Raw genomic sequence first — 14073 nt, 5'->3', positions numbered from 1 at the left:
ACCTTCTTACTTGTCATGTCAACACACTGGCAAAGGACTATGCTTGAAAAGTTTGGCAGTGCTGTTTTACTGGATGCGACATACAACACTAACAAGTACAACCTACCTCTGTATCAACTGGCAGTACGGACAGATTCAGTGTATGTTCCAGTAGGTTTCATCATAACAGAAGACCAGACCACTGATAGTCTACAGGAGGGCATGGAGAAGTTTGCTTCCTTACATAAGGAGTGGAAGCCAGACATATTTATAATTGATGATGACCAGAGGGAAAAATATGTCATCCAAAAGATTTTTCCAGGTAGCTATTGTGTCAAATTGTCCACCTACATCATCACTCATGCATGCACACGCACACACTACCTATTTGAAATTTTGCAGCTTTTACATTTCTTTAATCATGGCTTTTACTGGTAGCACTGACACTATTTCTTATACCAGATTTCAACCACGTATGAAATACTAGCAAATGCTTATTGTTAAAGAATGTATTCACTTATGTAAGTTATTGTGATAAAGTACATGTTGTTGTTGCAGCATTTACAAATGGAACAAAGATGACAAAGTAGACAAAATTTATAGATAAGAACTTCTTAGTTATGCTTTAATAGCTTTACAATAAAAAAGTTGTTATTCATAAAATTTGGTCTAATTTGTCATCTGTCAACTTCTCAGATATGCCCTTCAAACAAAAGAGGATCAAATTTCATGATAGAGAAATAACTTTAGAAAGTACACACGATGAAGATTTCTGTTTGCAGAAAGCAGTTTTTACATCTGCCATTTCCATGTAAAGCAAGCCTGGAAAAGATGGCTGCAGAGGATACCATCAAGGACAGATCGGGAAGCAATATTGTCAGAGTATGTTCCTGTGCTACTTTCTGTGTAATGAGTCAACAGAACTTTAGAAGTATTAACAATAGTTTGAAAACACACTATCATAACAATACAACATATACCCTGAATGTTTCATTACTACTGAGATGAATTTATGTTACAAACAGAAAAAACAAGCATATTTTTTTATTTAAATGTTTTTATTTTCACAAACATATGAAAAAATAATGGTAAACAAGCGTTAATACTGCTCCATGACGCATAATACAAGAAGCAATTATGATATCACATAAGGTTCAATGTAATAAATTAATTATACCTGCCAAGCTAGACGTGTACATATGATAAATATATGTACAGTTGATTCATTTACTAGTACTTCATTGAAAATCTGTCAGTTTTTAATATGATGTTTTAAATAGAATATAATATTTGGGTTTAATATTCCTTACTCAAATTCAAATTATTATATAGCACTGTTTGGGAAAATACATTTCATTTGGAAGATTAAAGTCATTTGTAAACATGAAAAAGAAACGTAAAGAATCTTCGGTATGATATCAACAGAAATTAATTTCAGTATCCAAAATATGTCTATTATACTTATATATGTTAAGATCGCTGCAGCCAAGACTGAGGCGACTATAAATAATTTCACAAAATGTCCATAATTTAAATCACAGTGTATCCCATTATCTCCTCTGTGTTGCAAGTTCTTTAATGTTATAAATTACATTATATTATGATATTTCGAACTTCTTAAACAGTATATATTATTTGTCTTTAGGTACAACTTCCTGTTTCCTTTCAAATATATTGAAATTACTTACTTTCTAAAATGTTTGCAAATTTACTTACATGAATATTCAATTGAGAATTTCAGTATGTTTTCATGCCTGTTATTCAGTTTGTCCGACATTATGTCCTGCCTGGATCAGTCAGACTATGGGACTAAAGTACAGGAACTGAGAACTCAGTGGGGGCACTACATGAATTTCATCAACTATATGGACCACTTCTGGCTGTGCTCACCTAAGGTATATATGTAAGGTGAATGCACTATAAGAAACGTGGGTAAAATGATACAAAGTGTATGCAATTTGTTATGTGAAGAAAGTCCCACAACTTGTTGGCCACAGAATTTCCATGAAGTGAAATGCATATATGATTTTAATCCAGAATACTCCTGGTCTTTATTTTCATGATGCATATTTGATGCATCATATTTAAATCAGTTCCTAGAAAACATCTGAGAGACTGTGCCAGGATTCTTAATTTTGTTCTGATAATCAAATGTTAAAGTCAATGTTATTATTTGTTTTATTAACATCTTGTACAATAAAAGTTGAATTCTTTTGTACACAAATAGATAAAATAAATATAAACTGTGAATGTGTGTGATATTTAACGCTAATATTACAATTCCAGCCATGGGCTATGGCCTTCAGACCTTTCAACCAGCATGTGGGACTGACAACTACTAATGGAGTGGAGAGGCTCCATTCTCTGTTTAAGAGTGAGCAGAAACATACTGCAGATATGAGCATAACAGGGCTGATTCAACTTTTAATGAAACACCACAAGAGCAGACAACAGAGGTAATCTAGATCTACTACTTAAGTTAATTTGATAACAGATAACAGTAGGTTTTAGATATCAGGTTTGTTCCCAGTATGCCTACATCCCAGTATGCCAACACTATTTGTTCGTTGTGGATTGATATATGCTGATGTAAGCATATTACTAACAATCTACAAGAAAGACCTACAGAAATTATTTGCTGGATTCGCTGTAACGTTTAGAAACTGAAGATAATTGTGGTTAAGTGTTAATACTTATTTTTTGAGGCAAAAAGAAATATTATGAATGTTTAGAAAATGTAAATGCATACAAGGATCTCGGTATCATAATTAATACAAAAATATTCCCATACGGATGAGAGTTATGCGGTTACGAATAGCCTATTATAGTGGAAAATCTGAATTTATCATTTATTTATCATTAAACCATTCACTCCAATGTATATAAGATATGGAGTTTACAGTAAATAGGAGGAAAACGTCTGGGTATCACAAGAAAATTGTCACATTTTGTTTATAACAGAAGTCTTTGTAGAATAACTTTACTTTACCAATATACATTAGAAGTGGCTAATGTTGATACAATATTGCTAGTAACCTCAAAATTTGGATGTTATCTACATCAGTTGATTGGATTAAATTGGTTACCAGACCACACCTTGAAGATCATGTTATTCAAAAAAGGAATTCTGATAGGGCAATTTCTGGTAAGGCAAGATTTCATAAAGTCATAGATAATAACACTACACTGGAAACATATTTACATACTTAAACAAAACATGTGTACATGGTATACATATAATTGCTATTGTTTAGAACATCTTGTCTTTATTTACAAATCGATTGTGGGAGATGGAGTAATACACCTTTAGTTGACCGGAAATGCACTTCTTGTATTAGCCAGGATATTGTTGATGGATCTAATTTTACATTAAAAACCAGCAAAATATTGTAAAAACTGTAATGGATGAATCAACATATTTTTTATGAGTCACACTATATTAATATTTGTTCTTTATCAATGTCTAGCCATGGGATAGTCCATTTTAAGTAAGGTATTTCACACTCATCGATGCATATTACATCCTCATAGAAGTGCAAATTTGTTTTGATAAGAGTGCAAGCATATTGGGATATAGGCAAAATGACAACAACAAAGAACAACCCATATATTGTTACCTGAGGTAAGGCAGTGTGGATGGATGTGTATAAACTAAATATATTCAACAAAACATAAGCATGGGCTACATGCACTTAAACTTAAATTATTAATAAATACAAAAACAAAATTACTGCATGCACAAATGACACAATTAAGTTAAATCTAAAAACAGGTTAACTGCTAATTATCACATACACAGTCTTGAGAAATATTCTACAAATAAACAATTTCATTTCAGTTACTATGAAAAGAATGACAGAATGAAGATGACATTGAAGAGTTCTGTACCAGGGTTCTTGAATGGGAGAGGGTTGACATGCTTTGACCACTGCAGAAAGCGATTAAATGAGGTGACACAGATTCAGTCTATACATAAAGGCGAATCTGCTTACCAAGTGAACAATTACAATGTTGTTTTAAATAGGGAAAACAAAGATCTTTGTTCTTGCCAAGACTTTAGAAGATATTTCTTTCCATGTAAGCATATTCTGGCAACATTATATCACAATACACTACCTTGGGATGCCCTTCCCAAGCAATACAGAGACATCCAAATGTTCCATGTCAGCAAAGACTGTAGGAAATCACTGCCAACAGGTATAAATGTCAAATTTCCAAAAGTCTCTTCAGAAGATTCTCCATCAGCTGTTGACATGACTGGTGCAGAGCAAAGTGACACAACATTGAAGGCGCCTGCAAATGACACTGGCAATGCCCAAAGGAAACAAACGAGTGTGAGGTTGTTGTTGGAGTTGAGGGATCTACTGATGAGGTGCAGCAGCCAGGAAACAGTAACAGAGGCCAACAAGTCCCTAGAAAAGATAAAGCTAACTGTTCAAAATAGAAACTGTTTTAGGAAAAGGAGGAAACACAGGCAGATGCCAACAGCAGCTAAAAATTTCCTTAAGTCAAAAGTACAGAAAAAGTATTTGCTTAACAAGAAGAAACACATGATGCGTAAGTTTTGTATTAAATCTATTGACTCAAATATTAATACAATATCAATAAATTAACACACAAAAAAGCTTTCATCAGGTGCATGAACAAGTGAAATTTCTAAATGTGCATTCAGGATTATAAGGAGGATATACATTTTGCAACACAAATGATTGATTTTTTAAAGAAGAAATAAAGTGAACAAATAACCATGTGTAATTGATCACAATTTCACTTGCAGAGAGGGCAAAATCGCTTTCAAATATTACCAGAAAAACAGAAAATAAGGTAACTATTGAAAAGGAAAAGCAGAACTAAAAAAAAGAGAAACATACATTTAGTCATATGTGCAATCATCTGTTTAAGCAATGCATGTTTCATACTGAATGGATGTTTTAACATTACATGTACTTTCAAATAATACGATAAATATGACGTGTGTGTGTGCACGTGCATGTGATTTGAGAAAAAACGTTCACACATCTTGAACTTAGGCGCAAGAACTGATATCTTCTTTTTATACACATGCTGGACTACATTCTGTGGCATTATAAATTAAAGTTTGCAATGAATAATGACAATCAAACAGGTGTGAATACTTAAATAAAATTGACCACTTCCAGGAGCATGGAGAGTCAGAAGATGACCTACCTGATATGGCAAGTTTGATGGTGAGTATAAAGAGAGAAGACAAAATATACTAAAAGTTTCTTCAAACAGTCTTGTATTATTAGTAGAATCCATGCACTGTGTACATTTTAGGTACATATTATCGAAACATTTACTTACATCTCTTTTTAATACTGACAAGTATCTATCAAGTCATAAATCTCTGTAATACCATGAAAGTAAAGATGAAACCTTCATTCTCTGATCCTAGGCAACTTCAACAGCAACATTTGAGGAAGGGAAGAAACTGGCTGTAATAGACCTGCTGGCAGAATCAGAGCAGAACACATCCACAGAGGTATGCTATGTGCACATATTTGGAATGTCTATAAAATTCTTTATAGAAGAAATTCTGTCACTGAAAATGTATTAATTGGAACCAAATGAAGAGTTTTGTTTGGGACTTTGTGAGGAAAAGTAGCATACTGAAAATTCCTGTTATGTTACCAATTGCAGGAGCAGGATGATGTTTCTAATGACTTGCCAGAGTTAAAATTTGTGGGGAGAAAGAGGAAAGAAACAGTTGTAAAGCAAACAACAGATGACCACACAACCAAAAACGTATGTGCCGTATCTGTACCATAATACCCTGCTTGTTTGTACAGTTGCTCTCATTAAGTTTCAGTATTAACTTATTGTAAACATACTATTCCTGTATTACAGAATCAAGGGGAGGGGACACTTCAGATCAACAGGAGACAGAGTGAAACTGTAAGTCAATGAGCTACGAATACAACAGAATATGTACTGGTAGATATAATCAAATGTTGGACTGACTTTTGATGTTTTGAATACACACTTTGAATCCAGCTAGCTATATCATGGTGTCCTGTACACAACTTAATGTTGACCTCACAACCCAGTGATTGATTTGAGAAAAATGCAATCGCGGCGCGATGACACACAGTAACTGTACGTGACCACCGAATTCATTACGTTGCCATGGACGACCACATATGAATGTGGGCAACATTGAGTAGGTGGGAAATAACCCCCTAGTCCTCAGCAAGCCTGTCCCCAAAACCAAGTCTACTCTTCCACCAACGAGTTTGAAGTTTTAACATTACAGAAGTGACAGCTATCGTTCACTTGCGTTTCAGCTGCCGATACCTTTGGATTATGGGTCTGTATGGAGGTTTCACTCAAACACTAATGCTGTGATGGCTGTAGTAGATGGACATAAACTGACGGGAAGAAGCTTTGGAGCACTGAAACCAGGGCATGAAGTTACAGATGAGGTACGTTCATAATAACCAATTATTTTCAAATCTGATGAGGCACTAATTATTTGGCATATGATACATCTATTGATATCTTTTTTGTTTTGGTAATTCTGATGTTCATGTCACTGATACCAAGTTGCAGCTTCCCAGAAATTATTATGCTTAGTCTGTCATGACCCTTAAGACATGGCTTTCTTGGAAGAATATTAGTTTGGGCTTTACTGACAGGAAAAGCAATTACACCATTGCCATGATAACATAGCTGAACCAGTGTTCAATGCAACATTAACCATTCAATTACATCAAAATATCAGAAAGCATGAAAGCAAAAATGGTTGTTTCTTGTTTCAATGCTGCACTCTGTTTATAACAGTGGTCCGTAAATAATCACATCTGGAACAGACAATCCAGTAATAAATTATGTGAATGCAACACATGTATTATAGTTTGAATGCATTGCTTTCTAATTTTACAGGTACTCAATGCATACTGCGGGGCTAAATGTCGAGATCGAGATGATGTATACCTGATGGATTGCCTTGTTGCCACACACGTTATTCTTAATCATGGACAACCACCATTATTCAGGAATGTAAGGAATACAATCATTGTCAAAAGTTTGTAATGGTTCTAAAATCAGAGCAAATATGAGCATTACAATTCATGACAAATCCTTTCCTCTAACAACAGTGAAACATTCTACTCCCTCCAAGGGACATGTGAAGCAAGATTTAATGTAGAAGACTTATGTACATGTGACATATACGCCTGTTATATCTGTACATCTAACATTATCTACACCTGCGGGGGATTACAGTTGACTTGCTATTTAAAGAGTGTATAACTGACTTAGCAAAACTGACTTCAGAAAGAACACATCTTCCTGCTCATTCATCAATACATTGAATATATATATAAGTAAAAAAGATGGTCATAGCAAAGAATAATGTTTAAAAGACTGAATTTATTTCTTGAACAGGTGGATCTGCTTCTGAAAGAAATGATCCTTGCTCCATATGTCACAGGAAAGCACTGGCACATGTTTGTGGTGTTCCCACAAAGAAATGAGATTTTATACTTAAATCCTTTGGGTGAAGACACGTCTTATAAAAGTAAAGAAGCAATTTTGTCAGCTTGGAGGAGAATACTCCAAGTGAGAAGTGAAAAGGGCCTCCTAGACAAGGAAATATTAAAGAAACGATGGAGGCTAATAACAGCAAATCACCAATTGCAACAAGATTCCACAAGCTGTGGAATATTTGTGATGAAGGTAGGACACATACTTGACAGCTAATTACTGCTAAATGACCTTAGTAACAGATATTAACCTTTTTCAAGCTGTTCAATATAGAGAAATGGCAATGCATAATTTTTGTTAGTAATATTCAAACTGATAAACGCTAGTTTACCCTTAGTGATAACTTGAAATTTCAGTTTGTTGACTTCCTTCTTGATGGGAAGAACATGTCCACCCAATTTGACACAGATGAATTCAGGACACACATAGCATCATATTTGCTGCAAAACTCTGGTAGGTACAGATTCCTGAAACTAATCATGAGCAAACAGAAACATACCACTCTTTATAACCCAAAGGGTTAGAAATAACAGAATTCATAAAATTTGCATGTGCACAAGGGCAAATATTACTTCCCATGCACCAGAATATGGTTTACATCATTCGGACATCATTGTTTACTTCCTTACGAAATAAGGTTAGAATGACATTACACTAGAACTGACGGAAATGATGGAATACACATTAAATATCATATAATACTCTCTATAAATGTTAACTGGTTGATAGGCATTATCACTTAAGAATATAGAGTGAGTTAATGACACCACTGACATGGAGGTACACCATTGAAAAAATTAAGAAAAGTAATTAAATGCAATGAATATTTCTAAAGAAATTGGAACATGAGAATGTACTGTTTCAGATTTACCAGCAATGGCTGACATCTGTAGAGGCTGCTCAATGCATACACAAGTGGATACCACTGGCAAATGTGTCAAGTCAACACAAGGGACCAAACAGAGGGAACAAGATTGGGTAAGAATTCTTGACCAGTTACAACACAAAGTACTCAGGAAATTAGGGCTGGGACGGGTAACTCGGGTACTCGGGTCGGCTGGGTACTGAGTAGGACCCGGGTACCCACGGGACTACCCGGACCCGAGTTTAGTCACATAATTATATATATATATCGTTTAATGGCAAAACTTATCTAGAACTCTATGGTTACACTATAAGTGACAAATAGTCACATTTCTTTCTGACTATATATGTAAACATACCTTCTGGCTTTATATGTTTGCATAAAGATAAAACTTCAGTCAACTTCAGTGTATGCATGACCAGATCAGTTTATACGTGTATCTAAATGCATGGTGACAGGTGTACGGTCAAACGTTTCCCAATCGGACATTTTGTACCAATCTCTTGAGGCCTACAGCGGGCAGCCGGGTAGGGTCGGATAATAGGGGGGTGGGTACCCTGGTAGTAAATTTGGACTCGTCCCAGCCCTACAGGAAATAATGATTAAATGAATCACATAAGTGAACATGTTTTAGCAAGCTTATAAAGTAGCACAACGAAAAATATAAGCATGAATAATGATATGTTTGACTGTAAGGAAAAAAACCAACTGAAATGAAATAACAAACAATAGAAATAACAATTTTGTATTGCACATGTTGCAGGTGCAGTGTGAGAGCTGCAGGTATTGGTATCACTTTGAATGCTCTGGCAGCAATGCATCATTTAGAACACTGCAAAAGGAAACCTTTGTGTGCAAAGTGTGCCAGGTAGATGAAGACTATGTGGGCAATAGATCACCAACTTTAAGTGTAGTTCTGAGAAAAGGCACACAACCAAACAAATCATCAATGAATAATCCTCACAGATATCAAACTAGGTTTGGTGGGCACACAGAGAACAACTTCCAGTTGATCGCTTTAAATGGTCGCATAAAGAAATGCCAAGGATGCAAAACTAAATTCATTCATACACCGAGGGCACCATTTGACATGGTAGTGAGGCATCTGGAATTAAGACACTTTTTCAGCCATAGGGCAAATAAGCAACAGGCATTTTGGACAAATTGTCATTACCACTGCAGGGCTCAGTGCATTCTGACAAATAATCAACATTTCACACTTAATAGGCTAGTAATTGATCCAACCCTAATATTAACAGATGACCATATACAACATTTGGAACAAAATGGCATAGACATTATGCAAGTTATAAATTCAAAAGTACCATATTTCTAAACAAACATATTTAACAAAGTCAAGAAAAGAAGCTGAAATGAACCGTAACTCTCCACACCACTCAACCTAGACCAGATGCCAGAAAGTCAGGATAACATGACAACCAAGACCTTCACAGCAGCCCTCAAACCAGTTAGGATTACATGACAATCAAGACCCTCACAGCAGCCCTCAACCCAGTCAGGATAACATGACAACCAAGATCCTCAGAGAAGCCCTAAACCTAGAACAGATGCCAGAAAGTCAGGATAACATGACAACCAAGACCCTCACAGAAGCCTTCGACCCAGAACAGATGCCAGAAAGTCAGGATTACATGACAATCAAGACCCTCACAGAAGCCCTCTACTCACAACAGATGCCAGAAAGTCAGGATAACATGACAATCAAGACCCTCACAGAAGCCCTTCTGCCAGAAAGTCAGGATAACATGACAACCAAGACCCTCACAGAAGCCCTCAACCCAGAACAGATGCCAAAAAGTCAGGATCACATAACATCCAAGACCCTCACAGAAGCCCTAAACCTAGAACAGATGCCAGAAAGTCAGGATAACATGACAACCAAGACCCTCACAGCAGCCCTAAACCTAGAACAGATGCCAGAAAGTCAGGATAACATGACAACCAAGATCCTCACAGCAGCTCTCAACTAAGTCAGGATAACATGACAACCAAGACCCTCACAGCAGCCCTCAACCCTGAACAGATGCCAGAAAGTCAGGATAATATGACAACCAAGACCCTCACAGCAGCCCTAAACCTAGAACAGATGCCAGAAAGTCAGGATAACATGACAACCAAGACCCTCACAGCAGCCCTAAACCTAGAACAGATGCCAGAAAGTCAGGATAACATGACAACCAAGATCCTCACAGCAGCTCTCAACTAAGTCAGGATAACATGACAACCAAGACCCTCACAGCAGCCCTCAACCCTGAACAGATGCCAGAAAGTCAGGATAATATGACAACCAAGACCCTCACAGCAGCCCTCAGCCCAGTCAGGATAACATGACAACCAAGACCCTCACAGCAGCCCTCAACCCAGTCAGGATAACATGACAATCAAGACCCTCACAGCAGCCCTCAACTAAGTCAGGATAACATGACAACCAAAATCCTCAGAGAAGCCCTAAACCTAGAACAGATGCCAGAAAGTCAGGATAACATGACAACCAAGACCCTCACAGAAGCCTTCGACCCAGAACAGATGCCAGAAAGTCAGGATTACATGACAATCAAGACCCTCACAGAAGCCCTCTACCCACAACAGATGCCAGAAAGTCAGGATAACATGACAATCAAGACCCTCACAGAAGCCCTTCTGCCAGAAAGTCAGGATAACATGACAACCAAGACCCTCACAGAAGCCCTCAACCATGAACAGATGCCAAAAAGTCAGGATCACATGACATCCAAGACCCTCACAGAAGCCCTAAACCTAGAACAGATGCCAGAAAGTCAGGATAACATGACAACCAAGACCCTCACAGCAGCCCTAAACCTAGAACAGATGCCAGAAAGTCAGGATAACATGACAACCAAGATCCTCACAGCAGCTCTCAACTAAGTCAGGATAACATGACAACCAAGACCCTCACAGCAGCCCTCAACCCTGAACAGATGCCAGAAAGTCAGGATAATATGACAACCAAGACCCTCACAGCAGCCCTCAGCCCAGAACAGATGCCAGAAAGTCAGGATAACATGACAACCAAGACCCTCAAAGCAGCCCTCAACCCAGAACAGATGCCAGAAAGTCAGGATAACATGACAATCAAGACCCTCACAGCAGCCCTCAACCCAGTCAGGATAACATGACAATCAAGACCCTCAAAGAAGCCCTCTACCCACAACAGATGCAAGAAAGTCAGGATAACATGACAATCAAGACCCTCACATCAGCCCTCAACCCAGTCAGGATAACATGACAACCAAGACCCTCACAGCAGCCCTAAACCTAGAACAGATGCCAGAAAGTCAGGATAACATGACATCCAAGACCCTCACAGAAGCCCTAAACCTAGAACAGATGCCAGAAAGTCAGGATGACATGACAACCAAGACCCTCACAGCAGCTCTCAACTAAGTCAGGATAACATGACAATCAATACCCTCACAGCAGCCCTCAACCCAGTCAGGATAACATGACAACCAAGACCCTCACAGAAGCCCTCAACCCAGTCAGGATAACATGACAACCAAGACCCTCACAGCAGCCCTCAGCCCAGAACAGATGCCAGAAAGTCAGGATAATACGACAACCAAGACCCTCACAGCAGCCCTCAGCCCAGAACAGATGCCAGAAAGTCAGGATAACATGACAATCAAGACCCTTACAGAAGCCCTCAACCCAGTCAGGATAACATGACAATCAAGACCCTTACAGAAGCCCTCAACCCAGTCAGGATAACATGACAATCAAGACCCTCACAGCAGCCCTCAACCCAGTCAGGATAACATGACAATCAAGACCCTCACAGAAGCCCTCTACCCAGAACAGATGCCAGAAAGTCAGGATAACATGACAACCAAGACCCTCACAGCAGCCCTCAACCCAGTCAGGATAACATGACAACCAAGACCCTCACAGAAGCCCTAAACCTAGAACAGATGCCACAAAGTCAGGATAACATGACAATCAAAACCCTCACAGAAGCCCTCAACCCAGTCAGGATAACATGACAATCAAGACCCTCACAGAAGCCCTCAACCCAGTCAGGATAACATGACAATCAAGACCCTCACAGAAGCCCTGTACCCACAACAGATGCCAGAAAGTCAGGATAACATGACAACCAAGACCATCACAGAAGCCCTCTACCCACAACAGATGCCAGAAAGTCAGGATAACATGACAATCAAGACCCGCACAGCAGCCCTCAACCCAGTCAGGATAACATGACAACCAAGACCCTCACAGCAGCCCTCAGCCCAGAACAGATGCCAGAAAGTCAGGATAACATGACAATCAAGACCCTCACAGCAGCCCTCAGCCCAGTCAGGATAACATGACAATCAAGACCTTCACAGCAGCCCTCAACCCAGTCAGGATAACATGACAATCAAGACCCTCAAAGAAGCCCTCAGCCCAGTCAGGATAACATGACAATCAAGACCCTCACAGCAGCCCTCAACCCAGTCAGGATAACATGACAATCAAGGCCCTCACAGCAGCCCTCAACCCAGTCAGGATAACATGACAATCAAGACCCTCACAGCAGCCCTCAACCCAGTCAGGATAACATGACAACCAAGACCCTCACAGAAGCCCTAAACCTAGAACAGATGCCAGAAAGTCAGGATAACATGACAACCAAGACCCTCACAGCAGCCCTAAACCTAGAACAGATGCCAGAAAGTCAGGATAACATGACAACCAAGATCCTCACAGCAGCTCTCAACTAAGTCAGGATAACATGACAACCAAGACCCTCACAGCAGCCCTCAACCCTGAACAGATGCCAGAAAGTCAGGATAATATGACAACCAAGACCCTCACAGCAGCCCTCAGCCCAGAACAGATGCCAGAAAGTCAGGATAACATGACAACCAAGACCCTCAAAGCAGCCCTCAACCCAGAACAGATGCCAGAAAGTCAGGATAACATGACAATCAAGACCCTCACAGCAGCCCTCAACCCAGTCAGGATAACATGACAATCAAGACCCTCAAAGAAGCCCTCTACCCACAACAGATGCAAGAAAGTCAGGATAACATGACAATCAAGACCCTCACATCAGCCCTCAACCCAGTCAGGATAACATGACAACCAAGACCCTCACAGCAGCCCTAAACCTAGAACAGATGCCAGAAAGTCAGGATAACATGACATCCAAGACCCTCACAGAAGCCCTAAACCTAGAACAGATGCCAGAAAGTCAGGATGACATGACAACCAAGACCCTCACAGCAGCTCTCAACTAAGTCAGGATAACATGACAATCAATACCCTCACAGCAGCCCTCAACCCAGTCAGGATAACATGACAACCAAGACCCTCACAGAAGCCCTCAACCCAGTCAGGATAACATGACAACCAAGACCCTCACAGCAGCCCTCAGCCCAGAACAGATGCCAGAAAGTCAGGATAATACGACAACCAAGACCCTCACAGCAGCCCTCAGCCCAGAACAGATGCCAGAAAGTCAGGATAACATGACAATCAAGACCCTTACAGAAGCCCTCAACCCAGTCAGGATAACATGACAATCAAGACCCTTACAGAAGCCCTCAACCCAGTCAGGATAACATGACAATCAAGACCCTCACAGCAGCCCTCAACCCAGTCAGGATAACATGACAATCAAGACCCTCACAGAAGCCCTCTACCCAGAACAGATGCCAGAAAGTCAGGATAACATGACAACCAAGACCCTCACAGCA

General features: G+C 39.2%; 1 long non-coding RNA gene across 2 annotated transcripts; it reads right to left on the bottom strand.

The window, feature by feature from the left end:
• Window positions 1–2621: 2621 nt before the first annotated feature.
• On the bottom strand, window positions 2622–8897 carry LOC139450080 (uncharacterized). Of its 2 annotated transcripts, none has more exons than XR_011652217.1 (3): window positions 7817–8897; window positions 5305–5449; window positions 2622–4391 (listed from the first exon to the last, which is right to left on the bottom strand). It is a non-coding gene; the product is annotated as an uncharacterized lncRNA (long non-coding RNA). The 2 variants fall into 2 exon arrangements; XR_011652216.1 differs by having other exon boundaries at window positions 5305–5446.
• Between the last annotated feature and the right edge of the window lie 5176 nt (window positions 8898–14073).

The sequence above is a fragment of the Haliotis cracherodii genome, unplaced genomic scaffold (genome assembly GCF_022045235.1).
Source record: "Haliotis cracherodii isolate W230 unplaced genomic scaffold, xgHalCrac1.p SCAF_8, whole genome shotgun sequence".
Classification (NCBI taxonomy): domain Eukaryota; kingdom Metazoa; phylum Mollusca; class Gastropoda; order Lepetellida; family Haliotidae; genus Haliotis; species Haliotis cracherodii.
The sequence above is the reverse complement of the archived record's forward strand: the minus strand, read 5'-3'. Positions and strand labels throughout refer to the sequence as shown.